The 16,794-nt window shown below is 41.2% G+C and overlaps 1 long non-coding RNA gene across 1 annotated transcript in view; it reads right to left on the bottom strand.

Moving 5' to 3' along the window:
• LOC148223999 (uncharacterized) overlaps positions 1-16,193 on the bottom strand; it is a 32,441-nt gene extending 16,248 nt beyond the window's left edge. The window contains exon 1 of the long non-coding RNA XR_015803281.1: positions 14,980-16,193. This is a non-coding gene — a long non-coding RNA (uncharacterized LOC148223999). The remainder of the gene's footprint in view (positions 1-14,979) is intronic.
• Positions 16,194-16,794: the final 601 nt, after the last annotated feature.

The following is a 16,794-nucleotide window of genomic DNA, read 5'->3' as shown; positions in this document are numbered from 1 at the left end:
ACAATTGCTGTGCCACAGAAAGGTTTGGGTGTTTTCAGTTTTTTTTTTAGATGCACATAGAACATTATGTGGTTCAAAACAAATGAACTTCAAACTGCTGTTTCGTTTTGCTTCTGCAGGTCAGAAAGGTGTTCATTCTGCCACGTCCAGCAGACACTTAAATGTATCTGTGCTGCTCAGGATGCCCAGTGAGTTAAGCAGTTTATGTTTTTTTAAAGTTGCAAAGCTGAATTTTGGTCCATTAAACTCTTATTGGCGAATGTGCACAAAAGAAATAAGGCTCATTCCTGAATAAATTCAAGCCTTCAGGTTTTAAAGTATCTTTGTCAGGCCTTTTATAGGGTGCATGCAAATTCAGAACATCCTGGCTTTAGCTCTGATTCTTTCCATCTTCAGCTTTACTTTAGGGTTTGGGAACTTCTTAGGCTCTCCCCTCTGCCAGAACTGACAGCTTTATCTGCTTTGTTCATTCCTCCTTTCATTCTGGTGTTTCCTTCTCTAGGAGTGTTAATTTTGAAGTCTTTTTGTGCCAAAGGTTCAGGCTTTTTCATCATTCGATCTTTAAAGATACCTAGACAAGTAATCTATTTTCAGATTGGTGTTTTGTTTTGTTTTACTATGTGCCTGCTTAACACCAGAGGGGGAAAAAATCAGAGGATTTTTAAAAAAGATGTGTATGCTGATCACTCACTTCTTTTTTACAGTGCTTGTCTGCTGGTTTAGATGATGGTTACCAAACTGATTTGCAATCACCAAAGAGAGTATTGCAAATGTAGAGGGTAAGGAGCTGTTGTTGGTTGTTGGCACTAGGATTTTGAGAATATATGGGTCAAGCAGCATGTGGCTTAGAGTTGTTTAAAGCTTAAATGGGCAGGTGGCTTTGTAACTTCCCTTAACTCCTGCCAATGACTTGGTTGCTTCCAGGAATATCTGAATGCATATAAAATTGTCAGTATTCCTTCTACATTCGTTCTGAAGAAAACTGAGCTCTGTTTTATGCAGAGGAAGCAAAGGGGATGAGAATGGGAAAGGGGAATTGGGACTAATAATAGTGAGTTTTAACTTGCATGTAAACTTCTGGTCATCTCAAATTCTGATCTTGTACAATCCAGATAATATTTGTGTCTTGTGTGAATTTGTCATAATTCTTTATCCCTCCCAGCCTATATATGTGTTTTCTAATTAATATGAAAGTGAAGCTGCTGTGATAATATTCGCAATTCATTGAGAATACACAGCCTCTTTTTCCCCTCAAGTGGCCGGAGGGGTGTGACTGGATTAAAGCTCTTCTGACAGGAGCTGCTCTTGCTGCAGCCTCAGGGTACAGGGTCTCCGTCCCAGGGTACAGCAGGCTACCAGTGCAATTGGAATACCTGGAGTCCAAGTGGCATGGAAGCGGAAGGACTGTTATACCACAGTCCAAGGGATTTGATCAGGCAGTGTTTGAGACAGAGCTGTTACAGAGTATGGTGTCTAGATTTTATGTTAATTTAATGGAATTTAATTAGTCCCTATTCTTTCTTGGCTTGTCCTGATGCCATCACTTTGTGTTCAGAATGAACATTGCTTGTACCAAATCGTTCTGCTTCTGGAACCCACCTGTGTGCGTCTGTCTAGGCATCTTGCAGTTGTACCATTTACTCTTAATTGCATTTTAAAACATTACAAGGGAAAAGGGCTCATCTTCCTGTCCTCATTTGGTTGAGGATTTAATTAATATATATGAGAAGGGAGCCACGTTAGTTTCTGGCACACTGCTGAGGACTTCCTTTCAGAGGAAAATGATGCTAACTGAAGTGTGGGTGATAAATGTACAAGGTACATGGATTTGCATATTGCTCAGAATGGGTGGTAGAAAGTGACCATTCTTCTGTCCTAGTTCACAAATTAATTGTCTGGTTTTTATTGTAGCAATCCTTCCTCAAGCTAGCTGGAACATATGTCCTAGGTGCAAGAAGTCCATAGCAAGGAAATGAGCTATTAATTAAGGAAAATTCACTGTCAGCCAAAATGCTGGTCTGTAACAGGAATTCTCTTCCTGGCTTGAATAACATTTGAGTCAGTGCTTTGGCTTAATAAATCTTCGTGTTAAATATTGCCTGTTTATTGTTTTAAGCCTTTCTTTCATTCATGTCCCTTCTGAAAGCTGGTTATATCAGTACAAAATTATTGAAAGCCACTCTGTCAGTAGCTATTAGTGGTGGGGCTGAAAGTAGCCTGTGAATATGGAATGGCAGGTCACAGGGTGAGACTGAGGTGTCTTTAATGCTACCTGGCTGGTGTTACAAAGCCTTCAAGCAGGTTTTTGGCATTTCCTTTGCTGTCACTTTCTGTATTTAGGCATCTTGTTAGGTGCTGAATGAGACCTCACATTAACCAAGTGCCTGATATCCTCAGGCATTTCTCTGAGCTTGTTCTGTGCTGCTGAACAGACTCCACAGAGCTGGGCACCCACATAACTGTCCTTTGCTTCCTACTAAGAGTAGAAATACTGTCTGGCATCCCACAGTCATGTCCTCATCCTAACAAGATTAGGAAAAGCATGATGATGCAGTTTTACTGAGGGAACAAACATTTCTAGGCCTCTCTGAGTCTTCCGGTTGTAGAAAGAGGAAAAAAAATTAATCATTTTGAGTCTACTTTTGATGCTTTGTGGATAAGAGAACTAAAGGCATGCAAGTGTTTGAGTAATTTTTTTTTTATTTTGCTTCCTAGTGTCTTCATTCTGTCTGTGATTATAGAGATAAGACAGTATTTGGCTGAGCTCTGTTAACAATAGAGTTTAACTTGGCTCTTAGTTCAGGGTATTCAGCATACAAATTGCTGTATTTTTTCTCTTTCCTTCAAAATATCTGTTTTTCTTGTTCTAATGAATTAGCTTAACTTTTTCTTTGTTTTTCTTTGCTTTTTTTTTTTTTTTGTTTTTTGTGGTTTTTTTTTTATTTTTTGGGTTTTTTTTTAGAAAGAAAGAAAAACCAAACAAGCCTCTATTGCTTATTTTGGATATACATCAATGGTGATGGGACTGTTGGACATTTTAGTGTTTTGAGCCTCGTTGTTAAGACCTGCCTGTCTTGTCAGCTGGACTTTACCAGCTGCAGGGGAGGAGGGTTAAAGTATAGTTAAGACTTGAGATTAATCAAATTTACTTGTGCATTGGTGGCTTTACTCTAGTTTCCCAGGAGACTAAACCATGTGTTGTACTAACAATGTTTTGCAAAGAAATTTAGAAATTGAGCTAAGGATCCTAGAAAAAGAATTGAGGTCTTCACGAGTAACTGTTCTGCCATTAAGGTTCTTCCTTTGTTACTAAAAAAAAAACAAACCAAAGAGTCTAATGTCCTCCACTTAAGTTCTGAGACTGGTAGCACAGATCTATTTGATGTTACCCTTCTCCCTCCTTTTCTGAAAGCTTATTTCTTGATTGCCACCTTTCTTTTTCCCCCTCCAAATTCCTGTGTAATACAGACACTAGAGAAAAAAAAAAAAGTGTAGCAATTCCTACACAGAAGGTACTTGCTTCCTGTGTAGTAGTGCACAGAGATTTTTCCTCCTAAGTGCTTCAGAGTTCTCCTGGGGAAGCTCAGAATCTATTTAATTCAGAGTCAGCTCTGCTCCTGTACCATGTGTTTCTTTTTACTCATTTTGATGAGTGGCAGTTAAAAGCAGGTTTGTGACTGAGCTTACTGGGGCCTGCTGCTGAAGACTCCCTTTGAATCTTCACAGTGATTTTGCAGAGGGGGAGTTTGGATGAATTCTTAAAGAAGAGGACAAGAGCAGTTAGAGCAGGGCAAAGAGTTGTGCCGGGATGTGGGAGATGTGCCTTTCATTCCGATTTGAATTCAGCCCTGGGAACTTTTTCAGAAGGCTGAAAGCTGCAAAATCATTCTGAGGATTCAAAAGGAGTTTTCAATCTTCAGTAACCTTCCCTGTAACACAGTCATGAAGAAGTGTACCAGAAATAAGGTATTTAACTGTCATGGGTTCTGATAAGATGCAAAGGGTTTTTTGGAGTTTCCCATAAAAACAGTGAAGTAGTCAAATCTTTTATTCCTTTAACTTTCAGCACTGTTAATGATTTATATCCTGCATTCCTGGTGTTTGGTTTTTTCCATGTTTGTAGTCAATAGATACTAGAGTTAATTTTTATCTTATGAGCTCTAACATTCTCCATCTTGACACTTTTGCGCTATGTTTTTATTCAATCCACTGTCATTCATAATGAGCTGAAAGCTTGCTAGATGCTGCTGTTGACAGGGGATTTCTAGCCCTGCCCAGAAAAATATTCTTGTGTTGCCTAGTGTCAGCCTGAGGCCCAAGGTTCCAGCAAGGCTCATTCCATGGCAAGTTTGAAGCAAACTTGCATCCCAGCTTTTTGGCACCCTAGAAAGAAATCCACCAGGACTGTTTCATGACAGCGCTGTTCTGAAGGTTAATGTGTTTTATGACAGAAGTCACCTGCATCTCCAGTGACTTTCAACAAGGCGGGCACATGCTGCCCCTTCTTGCATGGGTAAGGATAATTCTGGCTCTCTCTGGGATTGTAAAGCAATTGCCTAGATTTCTGACTGATGGTTTAGGTGGAATCCTTTGCTAAGTGCATATTTGCATGGACTAAAATAGAACAGGCTCTGAACTTTAAAAACAAACTAAGGGTAGGTTTCTCATTTTCTCATTCAGTGCTTTTTATAAGGTATACATAGAATAGTTTGTTTCTCAAATAAAGAAGTGACATTTGAACTATTCTTTTGTAAAACAAAAACAGAAAGTCTTAAAATAATGCATCCCATTTCACCTCCCAGGACATCCTGCGGTTTCCATATGTCCTAGCAGTTGCCTGAAGAGCTGTGCCACAGCCTGTTTCCTTGTGGTGGCTGTGTTTCAGCAGATACCATGTGATGCCAGCTGAATGTGTGTGGGTGTCCTCTGTGTGTTGCTGAATCAACATTACTTACTTGCTGAACTCAAAAGCACTTTATCATGAGGAAAAGAAATTGAGTTTACTGCATGAAAAATGTATACAGGGACGAGGGTCCATGCCATCATTACTGTAAAAGCACTGAAGCATTCCATAGAAAAATTTCGCGGTTAATAGTGCCTTACATTGGGATGATTATCTTTGTTATCTCTTCCTGCTTCAATGTTTATTAACACAGAAATTTGTAAAACCATTCTAGCATTGCAGTTCACAGATATGTAATATCTGTTACCTTCCCAGCTGGACAGTGAGCTGTCACAGTAAAAAAAATTATTAAAGGTTTGATTTGGTTCTTTCAGGAGTGTCCTCTTCAATACTTGCATAAATGGAAACTACTGTATTATTTAGAAGGTTGATGCTACAAAACCCAGTTTAAAATGTCTTCACATACTACACACGGGACCTTAATTTACATAAAATCTCATGTCTTGAAACATAGGTCTTTCATCTTAAGCATCAGTGCAGGGCCTCCTTCCTTGAGCTGTGCCTGGCAGTTCCCTGGGTCCCATTCTGGTCCCCAGCCCCACAGCAAGTAGGGGGTTCTGTACTTCTCTCTTCATCACTCATATAATAGGCTGGTCTTGAGAAGTGCCTCTCAGACACAAGACTAAAGCCCACATGAAGATGTGAAGGAACTATCAAATTCCCTTAAGGGTCACAGAGAGGAGTGTTCAGCACTCAAAGGCATCAACATCAACAAAGTCAGGTGCTAGCTTACAACAGAATCAGTAGTAGACAACTGCCTAGGACTAGACTGACTTCTGAGTTTCAGACAGCCTCAACTGCTATTGATTGTTTAATTAAACTTTGGTTTGTGTTTGGTCACTCAAGAGATCTCCAGCTCTTCCCAGCAATGTACAGCTTGGACATGTGTGAGCCAAACTGCAAATGAATGAATGTGCTGAATGACTCTTGTAGCAGTTACTTTGTACTGCCTTCTCTGCATCAGTTCAATCACTATTGTCTCCAAAAATTAACTACTGCAAAGTTTTTTTTTAATGCTTTTGGACTCTTAACATGCTAAAGCATGTTTCTGCTTTAGCATGTTATTTCTGCTCTTCAGTGGGGCTTATTGCTTCTTTGTGGGTAAGGGCAAAGCAGGAACCAAGCTCTGCAGTAGCATTAACTTGTGCAGAAAGGGGAAAAAAAGAATATAAATTATTTATGTGCCTCATGGCTTACTTTTGAGCTGATGTTCAGCAAGCTCAGCTTTTTTTCAGCCTTTGGTACTTTTCATAAGTGAGCCTCCTCCTTTAAAAAATTAAATAAAAATAATTTTAAGCCTTTTCCTGTATTTGGCTTTTCCAGGAAGTTTAGCACATTTGTAGCTTTTGCATGGGTTTCCTATTTTGCCTTTTGAACAGTGAAATTGTTGAATGGAGCACCAGACTCCTTAGAGTTAGCAGAAGACTGCTGCACTTTTCTAAAATTGCTTACTTGAGGCTGCCTATTTCCATACCAGAAAACTTACCCTTCTGCACAAAACTACTTAAAAAAAAAAAAAAAAGTGAATTTATTTCTTAGAACCAGATACTTTTGATAACTGATTTCAGAGCCAGGACCAAAGCAACCAATATAGCCAATCTCTAAATCAGTAAGGTATATATACAATACAATAAGAAAAATGTAATCAATCTTCAGCTGAGACAAGGGAAATGAAGAAAAGCTGTCAGACTGGAAAAGTTTTACAGGAGAATTTTTCACAGTGAGGTCTTGTACACCTACCTTGTTCATATTTGTTGTAGCAATAGGAAGGATTATGCAAAATGCCTCAACATTAAGGCCTGGAGTTATAAAATAAGGGAGAAGTAAATTTCATAGTGTAATGTGCAAGACCATATAGCTCTGAATTCATGAAAAGGCACTCTAAGAGCTCACATCTTGAGCTTCAGTTGCACACTGGATGAACAGGAACCAAGAATAAGATGTGGCTGTCAGAAAAAAAAAATCCTAGGATGTTTTGGATATATTTTTACTAGACATGTAATGAGCCTTAGCATTGCACTGATTTTTTTTTAAATCATGTTTTAATATACTGTGGTACAGAAATTTTCAGACATTTTTGTGATAATCTTAATGGAAGGTGGCTTGTTTGTAAAAGTAAAATGAAGTCATGGGGCAAAGCATAACTGAAAGGGTGATGCTGGCTGCACGGCAGTTAGATAAAAACTGTTAGTAACTTTAGTCCAGATATTAGGCAAAACCTTCATTTGACTAAGACTCTGAAAAATTTACATCAGTGATCAAGCTTGGTTGTTTCCAAAAGCGATGCTATGGGATGGTTGTCTGCAAGAGTAGAAGACCAGACTGGCTCTGAAGCAAATTTCTTCCAGTTCTCTGGTACAACTACAAATAAAAGCTGACTATTTCACTCACCCTCATCCGGAAGCATCAGTGCAAGGGACCACTTTTAAGTCCTCTGCAGAGATTGCCTTTTTGCTCATTTCCTGTTTTGATTGTGAGCACGTTGCAGTGCTGTGTAGGACTAAGAGAGATGGTCTAACCTTGTCTTTGCTCCACCTGTGCCTGGTTTAACTGAAAGATGGATGTCTGAGATAACACAGTTTATATTTGCTTCATACTGTTCTGTTTCAACGTATCTGGTTTCTCCAGCTTGGAGGCAGAAGTGCTATTATTTCCTATTGAACAACCCAGCTGATACGGTCTGTGTTAGACCATTGCAGTGCAAGGAAGAAAGGAGTTAACTGTTTAGGTTCTTCAGTTATTGCCAAATTCTGTTCGCTTATATTTGGTTTGCTCAATAAACCATACATTGTAGCAATGTGCCCCCAGCACCCTGGGTTGGCCATTTAATAACCTGTGACCACATAAACTGGTAATCTCGTGGCCAGTGATGTGAGCAACACTTCCCTTTGCAGTTTAACAGAAATTGCTCAGCAGTTACAGTGCTTCCTGCCCTTCCATGTGCAGTACACGGATGTCTGGGCAAGCACAGCCTCCCACAGGAGCCATGGCACAAGGGAAGCCTTGTCAGCTCTGGTTCATGACTATAAACTAACCAAGCCAGCAGGAAAACCACAACTGCCATCACCTCAGGGATTACTGCGGGGCTTCTGCAGCTGGACGAGGTGACTCAAATGCAGCCAGTAAAGCCCTAGTCCACAAAGCAAATGCCACAGATGGCATTGCTTGATATACTTCTTCATCCAGTGAGCCAAAAAATGTAGACTTATGGAAACATGGAGCTGAATTCAGCTTTTTAAAAGGTAGCCCAAAGATTACAGGTCTGGTTAAATTTTTCATATAACTTGGATTAGTTTCTCCTTTCTTCAGTTGAAGGTGACTATCTCCCATTTTGTAAAGGTAAAAGGAAGAAGGGCATAAATAGAACAGGTCATTTAAGGGAACAATGAAGTTAAGTGGGATGACATTGCAAGACCAGCAAGTTTATGGTGCTTCAACCTGCATGTAATAGTTTTCCATTACTACAATGTGCTCTTCAAAGTGCAAAGTTCCCTAGAAAACATACCACAGTAGTGCAGACCTGTATCCATGTCTGTTGGTAGGTGTGGTTAAAACACATATGTTCTCTTTAAAAGCATGTACATACCTTCTTTGTGCCTGAAGAAAACACAGTGAAAAGATGCACTGTAAGAAATTTACAACCCAGTAACTCATCTGATATGTTATTAGATGCCACCTCCCATGGGACAGAGTTTACTGCCACAAAGGCAGCATATGGTATTATTTGTTTTCCATTAGTACCTGCAAACTTCTATGCATCTGATACTGCAAAATCCTGTTGTAAGAAATTAAAAAAGGCAGAGGGGTTGTAATTTTCTTAAGGAGGTATGGAGTGGTTGTTTTGGGAGCCGAGACTTGTCTGTGATCAGGGGAGTCTGTAGGAGAGCTCAGAACTGAGCATGGACCTGCAGAAGTTCAGTCTCACACTTCCCCATGTTGTTTTCCCACTCCCACTTTTGCTGAAGGCCCATACTTTAGGCAGTCATTTCAGAATGTGGGAAAACATCAGTGACCAGTTTGAACTCAGCTCAGTAACAAATTATCGGTTCAGTTCCAGTAAGAAAACATATTTTTCAACCGGTGTGTATTTTCCCCAACAATCTCACTAGAAAATTCCCACTCAGCTGCTGAACCTACTGAGCATGCACAGCCTGAACTATGCCTGCCTGGGCAGTGGCCGGCAGGATGCCAGGAGCTCTGCAGGAAAGTGCTCTTAAGCATCCAACAGCAGTTACTTGCCACGATGTTGGCAGTTTCAGGTTGTGCCGTGGCAACACCTAGAAATTATATTTGTTTTAGTGCGCTAATGGATAAGTCATTATCTTTCACTTAGGAGCCTCATTCAAAAACACAGTTCTTGCTCAAAAAAAACAAGCTTGAATTCCAAGATGCACTGTTAGGTAAAGTTACACACCCTCGAATATCAGTCTGCGGGATGTGACTGAGATAAATGAAGAAATGGTGCTGGCAGATATGACATGAAGTAAAACAAAGTCTGCCACAACCGACTGAAGAAACAAGTGACGCTTAGTACCTGTTGAAATACAGCAGGGGTTCATCTGTCACAGCTTAGTGCCTTGTTAAAAAGTCATCACAACTGTGGCTGCAGCACTGTGCACTGTGCTGTGTCACCATCTCAGGGGAGTCCAGATGCTGCAATGGAAATAGCACAGAGAGCTTTCCAGGAGCTTGAGGGCTTTAACCTAAGTAGACCATTTGTTTATATAAAGGTTGACACCATCTTCGTTAATCACATCTGCCATCACTGCTACCCCCCAGCGAATGCTACAAAAGACAACTGAGTATGGCTGGGAGGATTTTTTTTTGTCTTCAAAGGGAATCAGGCAGGACAAAAAAATCAAACACATCCTCGTATTTGCATTTCTGATACTCTTTTGAAATGAGACATGATGCCAAGCCATTTATAAGAGAATACTGATTTCTTAAGTGTTTGCTATATACTAACTGGAAAAGGTGTTAACACAAGTAATTCCCGTTCCATTGAAAAATCTTTTCCTCATTTAAAATTGTTCGTAAAAGTCCTAGGCATAAAGAACAAGATATTTCTCTCAGCCCAAATTCCATAAGGGCGGGGTTTTTTAATGAAATACACTTCATGGCAGGGCTCTATTGCCCAGTGACCTCTCTGTGTGGTACCCTGGTGCTGCAGGAAAGGATAACACACACACAAGAATTCACCATTACCACCACCATCTCGTGAACATCAGCAGGGAATCAAAACAGTATATGGGAGTCCCTGAAGCACCACATTCCAGGAAATTGTCCAGCTGATCTCCACATCCAACTGCTCTTGTTAACAGTTTAATAACGTTCTGGGATATTTTGGGGCCATCAGAATATTTGTGGCCGGTTACCTCTCCTACCACCAGGCTCCCTCCTCCCACATGGTTTCTTCTCCCTGATGCAGCACCACATGGTCCAGCGTGGGGAGGACGATGATGATGACGGTAACAAAAGACTTGGGGAAGATGGCAGCTGCCAGGATTCTGATCTGCTCAGGCCTGCCCTGACCCCCCCACTCCTCCAGCCATCAGAACAGCACTGGCGCTGCGCTGTGTGGAGACTTGGGAGCCGCCTTTTGCCCCCAAACCCTCCCCAGGATCAGCAGGGGAGCCTCTGGGCTGAGCCCAAACATTCAGGTTTAGGATTCTGCTGCCAGCCTGGGAACAGCAGCACAGTCCCAGTTCCAGACCCCAAAGCAGAATCACATTCTGAGTTGGAAGGGACTCACAAGGATAATGGAATCTGACTCTTAAGTGAGTAGCCCATAAGCTTGATCAAACCCACAAGCTTGGCATTACCAGCACCAGGCTCTAACCAGCTATATCCCAGCACTCAGCTGTCTATGTTTATGAGCACAGCAACACAAGACTTGGTCTCCTGTGTTCCAAGATCCAGATTGACCAAATGAACCTCCTTTCAATCCCCAAAGCTGGACCAGTTAATTCCCATTTCTACTTCTTCAAACCACAGGATTTAGCCTCAGTATTTTGGCCTCTAAGTTGGCCAAATAAGTCTAGTTCCAAGTCCCCAAAACCCACAAATTTGTGTCTTTTTCCAAGCTCAACAGTACAGAACTTGGTCTCCAATTTGTTAACCCTAAAACTGCACAAATGAGCCAGTTTCCAAGCCCCAAGAATGCAGGACTTCAGGACAGTTTTTCAAGAAGTAAAACATAGGACTTGATATCAGTTGTCAAAACTTTAAACTGCCCCAAATGAGCCCGGTTTCAAATTTGCAAAACACAAGACTTCTTTTGTTTTTCAAGCCCCCTCAAAAACACAGCTTACTGTTTCTGAGCCCTAAACCTAACCAGTTTGCAATAGTGTTACTAGTTGCCTGCAGGGCAGATGAAAGGAAAAGGTAAATTGAATTAAAACCTCATATAAGCCAACTTCATAATTTTTAAAGCAGTGTCCATCCTGCTGCTGCTCCGCCACTGGGATTTTTGTTTCCAACGCTGCCTTCAGCTTTGATGGCACAACTTCATTAGCATTATTTGACACAACTCCATTAGCACCAACTCCAGACCAACTTGCACAACCTGGCTTTATCCTTTTATATCCTTGACCCTAATCTGACATTTCTGAGCCAAATTCACATGGCTGGAAGCAATGCAAGGGGGAGGACAGAGGATGTCCTGGTGTTCCCATAGATATGTACAGGTTTCCACCAACCATGCACTACCAGCAGGTCCCAGTGACAGCTGCAGTTTCCCTTCTGCATTGAACTGAGCTGCATTGAAATCAGTATTATTTGCAGAAGCAGGTCCTGCTGCTCCTCAGAAGGCTCATTAGGGAGCTGTTTGGTTCTGTCAGGTGGGACACACACCTCTCTTCATGGTAATTAGAGCCTTTGGCAGACTCTGAAAAGGCTAAACTGTTATATAAGCCTAAAAGCCTCAAAGCTTGCTGAATTCAGACATTTGTCCGTGTAGCTATAGCCCCAGTAAGCCCAGCCACAGAGCTCTTTCCCACTTAGTGTTACAGTGGCACATCAATAGTTGTCATTTGGTTTGGATGGATAAAAAGGTAGCATTTTAGGGGACGTTTGGTCTGCTCTATTTAATAGGCTTGAACTGGAGGATCAGTTCTTTGTCAGGTTCTTTCTTTCTGTACTACCTGATGGCACACTTGCATTAGCACACCACAGGCTGAAGGCAGCACAAATCAACTAGCACATCCTGCCCAAAGTTGTTCCACTTAGTTTCTTCTGCATCATGAACATACCTGTTTAATTGATTAAAGGATCCAACACTGGAGCATTGAGTAAAAATAAGCAGGGCATACAAAAGAATTATACAAAAGAAGCCCTCATTTTGCAATTTTTACTCCATATAGTACCGGGATAATTTTTTTTCCAGCTAATTTTGAAAGAAACTTGCCATTGTCTTACTGAGACTTGCTTCCCAAGGATGACAAGTTTTCCTTGCCCTCTATTTCCTCTATCAGAAGGCTTGTAGCAGATTTGTTAATCTCTCTTGTTACTAAACTGTAAATGGAAATTAATTTCTGTCTTGCAAGCTATATAATTATGACCCAACTACATATCAAAGAAACAAACTCCAGTGGGCTATCTAAGAGTGGGAAAAGGGTCTTTATCACTTTTTTCTTTTTCTGTTTAAACTTCCTATGAGATCACAACTACTTCAACATCTGCTTACTTTAGCATTGGTGCTTCGGCTCATGACTGCTGTTACAACACTTCATCTCCCCAAAATTCATTTTATGAGTAATACGAAGAAAAGAGTCTGATATATCAATTATATTTTCTTCATAGCTTAGAAGAAGAGAATTTCAGCTTAAGGCTTCTCCTCATCCCCTCCCATCTGGGACTTGACTTTTGTTGTCTGATGTCTTTATGTTGTTTTGGTGCGTGTCTTTGTTTCTGTCCTTTTCTTTTACTCAAGAGAGAGAACGGATGTTTGCAGTTTTTATTTGTGTGATTTAAGAGTTAATATCTTGCCCGGGCAGCAGCTGGAGTAGTTGGGGTGGAGTATTTTAGGCCACGCTGGGGGCAGGGCCAGGATAGCAGGGCCCCAGTGAGAAGGGATGGTGGCTGCTCTGGCTGCATGACTGTTTTCTGGTGTTTGCTGCATTCAGTTTTAGGGGGGCCCGACCCAGCCCCCGCTGGGCTGCACGGGCTGCAGCGGAGCTGTTTACAATGGAGGATTCTTCGGCAGCCGTGCTGGGGGAAGCCAGGATCTCTGCAGGCAGCCTAGAGCACAGCGGCAGCAGCCGCGGGTCGATGGCTCCCCCTGCACGGCGCTTTCTGGTGAAAGTCAGCAGTGTCAGCGCATTCCAGCCGAGCCGCGGGCTGGTCTGGGACGCCGGAGGGAGGGGGATCGGGCTCGGCCAGCGGTGCAGCAGAACAGGGCCCGGCCCTGCCGCAACGGGGCCCGGCGGATTCCCGAGAAGGGGCCCGGCCCTGCGGCAGAACCCGCCCGGCGGAGAGGGAAAGCCCGCCTGGCTGGCCTGTTACTTGTCCTTTGGAGGACGAAAGAAGAGAGCTTTCTGGGGTTTGTTCATGTTAAAATGTGTGTTCACGGAGGCATGAACCTTCAACCTTCTCGGTGGTTTAACGGGTTGTTAGTTCTCAAAACTAGTCACGAATTGCTTTTTGACAGGTCTAAAGGAAGCTACAAAGGTCTTTACAGGGAATTATTTCTATAACTGGTTCCTTTCCTTCCTTGCCAAAAAATTAATGAAAAATGTATTAAAATATTTATTAGCTCTTTATATGCAGAATCTTAATGGAAGATGTAACAAGCTGTATCTGAACTTCAATGTCTTCGAGTGGGAGCCTCTCAAATAAGTGCTTTGGGTAGCACCTGAGAGGTTTGGAAGTGTTTCCTGTCCTGACTTCCTCCATTACCCACTGAATGGCATTGGTAGTGATAATTGCAGCTTCAGGAAAAATAGCTGCTAAACAATGATAGCAGAAAAGCCCTACAGCTATTTTCTCAATTAAATTAAGTGGAAATTTAGTCCTTGAGTACTGCTTCTGAAACTAGCTGAGCAGAATAAGACCAGGCATCCTGGTGGCTTGGAGAATAATGAGGGCAGGAGAAAGACTGCTCACTTTGCTCTGTGACCATCTCTCTATATCCCCCATTTGAAAAGCCAGTGACCACATCTGTCCTACAGCTAATGTTGGCATGAGAATAATAAAAAAAAAAAAGCAGCAAACAGATTGCCAGTTGAATCTAATCTAACAGAGGCCCTTTTAAGCTGGTGAATTTTGAGGAAGGCCATTAGCATGTCCTAGCAATGTTTCTCTTCTGGTTTTGTATCAGCAGCTTGTGTTTCTGGCATTATTTGTCTCAGCCACAACCTCTTGATCTCTGAAGGCTATTTTGGTATTGTTAGTATGTCCTTCCCACCTCATTTATTTCTGTCCTTTCTGTTTATCCTGGTATTTGTGCTTTTTATCAACACCATCTGCAAACTTCTCATATCTGTTACTAGTTCTTAAAAATTAGAAAAGTGCAAAGTGGATCTGGAGTCATTTTTAGTAGCAAAGGAAATATCCTTACACTCGTTATTTGATGCAAACTACCCAAAATGAAAGGATGAAGCAAACAAGTAAGAAGTCTTTGCCATAATACATATGACAAATAATTTGAATCCAGGACATTTTCTTCAAATGATATCTAAAAGCATTTACTCCAGCCTTCATAAAGGAAGGGAAACTGCCTTAATGAACATTATTCGGGATAGGAATTGGAAGGACAGTATTTTAGGGCAGAGAACAGCCTGCAAGTTGATAAAGCCTTTTAACTTCTTTCTGCAGTGCTTAGAAACCTTAACCCAAGTATATAAGAGTTTTTAAGCTGACCTTTACATAATGCAGCTCTTGAACTATTGTCTCAAGGATTCGGGGCACAGATTTCTGTACCCAAATTGTTTAAGTGCTTAGGAAAAAAATATCTAAAACTTTGGAAAGCAGCAAAAGCACCACACAGCTGTGACCTAAAAAATTCCAGGTGCACTCACCTTTGTCTACCATCCAAGGCTTGTCCATAGAATTGAATTTGTGACATTCTCCCATAAAGTGACCAAGCTCTTCATGGTTCTTGGGTCTAGTCTCAAGTTCTTTTTCTCCTTTTCATAATTTCTTGTGCCAGTTCCGCATTGATTTTGGTGTATTTTGAGCAGCACTTGACCCCAGCACTGACAGACATTTTATCAGTGTAAGAAAGTATCTCTGTTCTCATGGGAAACAGAAGCAGTCTTCTGTCAGAAAACAGCCAAGACTTACTGCAGGTTGTCATGCAAAGTCAGAGACTGAGAAGAGAGAAATTGTCAGCTTTACCTTGATAAGCCCATGAGTCTGAAAGACATGTCACATGCAATTTCCATTACAGAGATCACCAGGATTCCATGAGAAGCAAGAATGAGTGGAAAAATCAGGCATACAGAAAATTATTCAGTCCAGAAACCCTGGGCAGTTCCAGGTGTGCCTGTTTTCCATAGGATTAAGAGAATTCTCAACATTGTCTTGAAAAATCAAGAGAAGATCAATCATTACAAAGTACATCAAAATAGCAAGGTTATTTTCAGAATAACCTTCTTATATTTTTTTCCCCTCCAGCAAAAAAGATGATAAATCCTCTCACAGAAGGAAAACAGTTTTAGTATCCAAAAATGCTTTAGTGTTTTTCCACTTAGAACCATCTTCCTGTTTCATAAAAGAGCAGAGTATTACACCCGCCTCGCCTTTCCCGGACACTGGCAACTTGATCTGCAGGAAGAAGCATCTTCTCCCTTTAGGGAAATGGAGTGGTGGAGTATCCCTAGTTAGTGAATGAAGTCAGCTTTCAGAGGCAGAGAACCCCAGCTGTCCTTACTATGAGAGACGAGAAAGAAGTTCTTTAGCAGCAGCTTGAATTCTGCAAGCTGCACGAGGCTGCTCACAGCAAAGGAATTGCTATGCACCGTGCCATGATGTGGAAAGATCCATCCAGGGGCTGACTGCAACTGGGCAATGAAGAGGAGTGGCCTTCCATTCCTTTTTGTCTTCCTGAAGCAAATTAATGACTAATGATCTCCAGTAAATACTTGCACTGCAGTAGCACGTCATATCCTTGAATTTAGGGTTTATCAGATGGAAAGTCATCTTCCTGAAGTTGGATGCTTAAGCTGGGACAGATGCAAGGAGCCACGAAACTCAGACATTGTTTGTGCTTGGTTTCTAGGCACCAACTTTGTTTTGTAGATGGTTGCAGTTAAGGAAAGAAACAAGCTTGTTCTTTGCATTCACCATCTCACACAAAAAACCCTCTGCACCTAAAAGCTGGTAACAGCACAGTGTATTTGTACAAGTTAAAAATACTATTTCACTTCGGAAAAATAATACCCTTCTGAAAACTGCAGTTAGTTGAATAAGTGGTGTAATATGCTTGTAAAATCTTTCAGACCAATGCTACCCCTGGACAAAGTGTTTGCTATCAATACAGTGCTAAAATAGCATCACTGCAGAAGTTCAACAGCCTAGTTTTAAGAACTCAAGTGACATACTGGTTACTTTTCCAAGACAAGTAGAAGAAAAGTCTTCTTGTATCAATCAATGTGAAAATGTAATTTAATTCAGTGCAATAGTAATACCTTTTTCTCCTAGAACCTAAGATATTAGAAATTAAACTGAGTGTGCAATATTTACTTACTTGTACGATTTTACCTGGAAAGAGCACACTTCACATTTTTTGTTACATATAGTTCCTTTCTGTTCTGCTTTACTGCTTAGAAAAATGAGGCTCACAAAGCTTCATATTGGCAATAAAAATCTTACTCTAGTTCAGACTTCTTTTT

Source organism: Sturnus vulgaris, chromosome 4 (assembly GCF_052056855.1).
Source record: "Sturnus vulgaris isolate bStuVul1 chromosome 4, bStuVul1.hap1, whole genome shotgun sequence".
Classification (NCBI taxonomy): Eukaryota; Metazoa; Chordata; class Aves; order Passeriformes; family Sturnidae; genus Sturnus; species Sturnus vulgaris.
The sequence above is the reverse complement of the archived record's forward strand: the minus strand, read 5'-3'. Positions and strand labels throughout refer to the sequence as shown.